General features: G+C 38.3%; 1 long non-coding RNA gene across 1 annotated transcript; it reads right to left on the minus strand.

Annotated features, from left to right (window-relative positions):
• On the minus strand, positions 1 to 4,752 carry LOC137478273 (uncharacterized). Its single transcript, XR_011001482.1, has 3 exons — positions 4,715 to 4,752; positions 3,860 to 3,987; positions 1 to 413 (listed from the first exon to the last, which is right to left on the minus strand). It is a non-coding gene; the product is annotated as an uncharacterized lncRNA (long non-coding RNA).
• Between the last annotated feature and the right edge of the window lie 314 nt (positions 4,753 to 5,066).

The raw sequence follows: 5,066 nt of genomic DNA on the forward strand, positions 1-5,066 counted from the left end.
CAGGCCAGAAAAAATCAGCTCCAGATTTTTCTCTCCTGTTTTCTCCATAATGTGAAAAGTTGAACAGGGAAATAACATATCAAATGCCAATTTCCCTTAAGCTGTGTCAGCCTGATTTGAAACTGAAGACAAAATTTGTACCAGAGCTAGCTTCTGAGGTAATGCAAATCCAAATCGCTTTAATGACTTCTGTTTACAATCTGGCCTTCAGTTATTATTTAAACTGGAGGAGCCAGCTTGTCTTTACTAATTACACATTACAAATGCCTTGCCATACTTCGTTCATTATAGCAAAGTAAGAAATTCAATACATATGGGTTAATGACTTTGGGTCTGTGCAGAAGCTTTTCTAACAAATGCTTTGAGGTCAATGGGAAGTTTCTCCAGGCAATCAAATTTCTTGAGCTTGGACACTGTGAAGTAATAAACAGAAGAGTAATCAACAGATTATTTAAACTAGCAAAAAGGGGCAGGTTCTGAATCTGTCCTTCTCTATCAGAGCAGGAATGATTTGGCTGAAGTTGAAGTCATCAAAGAATGGCTCCACTTTGTCATCCTCTGCTGATGCTTTGCCACGTTGGACCTGCCGAGCAGCAGGCTTGTAAACAAACATGTTTACACTGACACCATGCTAAACAAAATGCTTCAGTTCAGATGCCATTAAATCTTCAGTGGGAGACTGCTGTGTGACATTTTTGATTTTGCATGCATAACATACTGTAACTCAATGACAATGTTGGCTCCTTCCCATCATTCCTGAGCAAAATAGCTCTCTTAACCAGGAGAATGTAGATGACAGATGTTTCAGATCAATCACTGCAAAGAGATAACAGGACTGTCTTGGATCATTACAGGACATTAATCTTTGAAAGCAATTATAGGTGGTAACAACTGGTGTGACAACTGAGTCCCTCCAGCCTGTGTTTCACCTTAGAAAACAACTGTGTGGGATATTCCCCCACAGGAATGCGCTGCTTCCTGCCAGATCCTGCTGTTTTGATGTGAAGTCACATTGTGCATGCTAAACAGGAGAAATGTTCTTAGCACAAGTTTCTTGTTAGCACAGCAGATCTAATTGGAATCTAAGGAACATTGTAAGGCACATGGTTATCAATTTCCTCCCTTCTGATAATTAAAAAAAAAATGTTCTTCTCTTTGTGTGCTATGCTATCAAACTGTGATACTTAGCACACCATATTCGCATGGTATATTTTATATCATCTTTCTTAGCAGTGATATAATTTATATTTATTCTTTGAAGAGCTAAATTCTTGTTGACTTCAGCTGAAGCTGAATATAGACATACTAAACAATACGGAAAAGATTTAGTATCTGGTCTTTTCATTGAAAATACAGAAAGATAATACTGGATTAAAATAGCTCTTCAGGTTTTAAATTCAAAAATTGTTCTACTTTACTCTGATCATTCAGTTTGATTTGAATACTGTATCATTTCATGTGTTTGTGCACCTTACTAGAAATAATTTCTAAATTCTGGTTTAAAAATGGAGATATCCTAAGTTACTGTCTGATACTGTTAGTTAATAACAGTATATAATTATAATCCTCCTTCTCTTTTCCTCTAGCTAAAGAGTACTTTCGCTTAAGAAAAAACTTTTTGCCCTTTCAAGAAGTCTGCATGTTACTGAAGCCCTCTTCTCTTGCAGCATGCTGGAGCAGCTTTTCTTCCATCTCTGCTTCAGCTCTTCTTGTTTTTCTTCCTTTTTTCTTTTCTTTTTATGGAAAGCTGTTTATTGCTTCTCTCATTACTCTTTGCTTTATTTCTCCCTTTTTTTATGATGGTGCTTTCAAACAGTCTTATTTAACATTAGAAAACACAACTGATTTTTTTTTTTCATGGCAGGTAACAAGATAAAACTGAACTGCCTGGTGAACAGTAAGTGGGGATGTGGTGGTGTCCCTCCCTTCTGCTCATATAAAACTTACACATGGAATATATCAGATTTTTCTGAAGGAGCATCTTAGCTGAATTAGTAAAGCTACCAGTCTTCTCATATGAGGTAAGCAGAATGGGAGAGAGAGAGAGAGAGAGAGAGAGAACAGTCTGCAGAGCCCCATGCCTCAGAAAGAGGCAGAGAACTGGGGGCAACAGGAAAAGGAACATTCCTGGGACAAGAGACAGGCAGGAAAAAACATATTTAAGTTTCAGGGAAAGGTATGCAGAGCATGCTGTGAATCTGGAGAAATCATATACAGCAATAAAATATCCAAGGCCAGGCACAGCTGAACCTGCATCATAAATACTGCTGAGGTAATTTCAATATCTGTAAGACCGGGATAAGCTGGAACTAGTGGTTTGTTTACAATGCAGCATATGCTGGCACAGGCTGTTTGAGGAAGGAAAATCCTGAATAGAATAGAAAGGGAAGGTGTTCACATGATGCAAATTGGCCTTGCTGTTTAAAGAGAGTGGGATCTATGGAGCGAGACCAGTTTCCTGGAAATTTCCCATGTGTACATTTACAGGGGTGGTTTTTCCAATTCCAGTGTTTCATTGCTTCCCTCCAGACTTGGATTCATGTCTCAGAATGAATATATTTTAAGTAATCTGCCTCATTTAGATTAGTTATACTTCAGTTATCAATGCCAAGCTTTTAAAGTAAATTAGAAAAAGGAAAAAGAAATATTTAGAAGTTCTGCAGCAGGCTGCATACAGGCAAATTTGCTAAAAGACAGCTAGAAATCTTTAAGAAAGAAATGTCTTTGGGCATAAATTACTCAATTCTGCTCATTCACAGCACATTCACACCATCAGGAGTGTGATAAGGGGCAGTTTTTTAAGTAGCTTAATAATGAAGTGTTTCAGCAAGTGGCTAATAAGGAAATCAGAGTGTGCTGCCTGAGCTTGCACCAGGTGACATTTGGTGATGACATCTGCAGGAAGGTGCACTGGTTTCAGGTCAGGGGAGAAGAGTCTCAGTGTTTCTGGAATTATCTCTTTGCATTGACCTTTTCCTGGCTAAATGCTATTGTTTAACATTAACATGCAGGAGGAGTAGAAATATCCGTGGTGCTCTCAGCACGCTGAGGAAGACAAAGGCCCTTCTCTTCATAAATAAGGGAATACAGTAAAATATTTTTCTGTGTACTGGACAAACTCACTGTGGGGCTGGATTTAGTACCAAACTTCCTTGTCACAAAAGGCACTGTGTGTCAAGATAGTACCAAGTCTCTGGTTACTGTAGAGATGAATAAAAATCTTTAATGAATAATGTGTATTAACCCCCCTCACCCTTCTTTCTGGTTTACTAGACAATTTCATGGTCTGAAAAATATCTCAATCAGGTACTATTAATTTAATTTTCTATTCAGCCAACAACATCATCCAATACTTTTGTTCTTAATCTAACACCTCTCCTGGTAAAATGGTCCTATTTTTTCTCTCTGGCTAGACTAAGGGTGTTTTCAAAGTCCATATGAATACTTGTGGTTTTCAGACTAATTTTTTTTTCCATGAGATATTACTGCAACTTCAGCAAATACTGTTTTTGCTGTAAACCCTTTACAAAACAACAAAAAAATTCAGCCAGACAACAGAAAAAGCCCACAACCTTTTAATAAAAATAAAATATATTTGAGAAAAATCAATATAAATCATGTAAATATGGCCTATAGAACATAGGATTCCTTCAGTGTTGCACATAGATATTTTAATGAAGTGTGAATCAAACAGGTTTAGCAAGTCATGTATATATTCTACAGGATGGATTTTCTTTATTTCTGCCAATTATAGAGATTATAGAGATTTGGAAAGAGCAGAAAAGACTGGTTTTGGAAAGAAGCTTCCAAACACATCATAGTGTTTGTACTCTTGTTTAAGTCCATTTTTTTTTTTTACCAGGTAGACTGTCCTTGGAAATCAGGAAAGGTGAAGGTGGACATGTCCTTAGACACAATTGTGTTGGTGGTTATCCAGTGGCCGGCCAAATTGAAATAGATCTCTCAAAGATGGCCATTCTCCTCTGGCTGAAAAAATTAAATAAAAAGAATGTTCTAAACCCAATCTGATTCTGCACCTGAAATGCAAGCAACTCATCCCAAAACTCAATTTCGGATGCTTTACCAAAACTCTGTACCAAATCCCTTCAGTGACAATATCCTTTCCTCATTGCTACCCAAATAGACATGTGTCACCCCAGGGCATATTGTAAAATAATGAGCCAGCCTAAAGAAAAGTTTCCAAGAAAATACAGCAAGCTGATGATGGACAGCAAATCAAGCCTCTATTGGCAGCAGCCCCCTGAGGTGCACTGAGATGTAATTGTCCTAAGGGCTGAGCTCTAAAGAAAACTTTTTAACCTACCTGAGAAGTTTCCCTCTTAGATGATGTCTTTGAAAACACTTCTTGAGGTGTTATGACAAAGCTTGTAGGGCCACAGTGACCACAGATCCTCAACTTCTAGCCTGTTTATGGCTGTCCTTGTGAGAGAGGTTTCCTGCACTTTACTAAGTTAGGGATTTCCTTTCTTTCTTTGCTGATTTCCCATGAGACACCAGGTACAGAATACATTAAAATAATTAGTTCCTTGCAGCTGGGCTCTAAAGCTCAGTGGATATTTTATTTTATTTTACCATTCAACCAAAATCAACTGAAGATCATTAATGAGCTTATGCAAAATGCAGGAGGCAGTAGGCAATGGAAGAGCAGTTCTCATCAACTTTCCCAGACTTTGGCTCAGCCCACAGTGCTCACCCTTTAATTTGCTTCCTTGCTATCAGAGTCAATCTTCCGATTGCCATGCTCCTGGGTGAGCTTCTGTAGAATCATGTTGCTTAAAAGTCTCCCTCCCTCTTCTGAACCCCCCCAAAAATATCACTCAAGAGAGCAAGGGCAGCTGGCAGCACAGCTGGATTGATGTCAGAGAAGAGCTCACTGTTCATTTCATTTCCCAGGAATTTGCAAACATTGGACCAGGAATGGAAGCAGTAGAGAAAGCTTGTCTCTGGAGATGAAATGAGTCAGAAGCTCTAAAAAAATGAAAAAAAGTTTTACTTGGAGTTGAGAGAATGTTTCTGGTTAAGTTGTTGAGGGAACCAAGCTTCCT

The sequence above is a fragment of the Anomalospiza imberbis genome, chromosome 8 (genome assembly GCF_031753505.1).
Source record: "Anomalospiza imberbis isolate Cuckoo-Finch-1a 21T00152 chromosome 8, ASM3175350v1, whole genome shotgun sequence".
NCBI lineage: Eukaryota > Metazoa > Chordata > Aves > Passeriformes > Viduidae > Anomalospiza > Anomalospiza imberbis.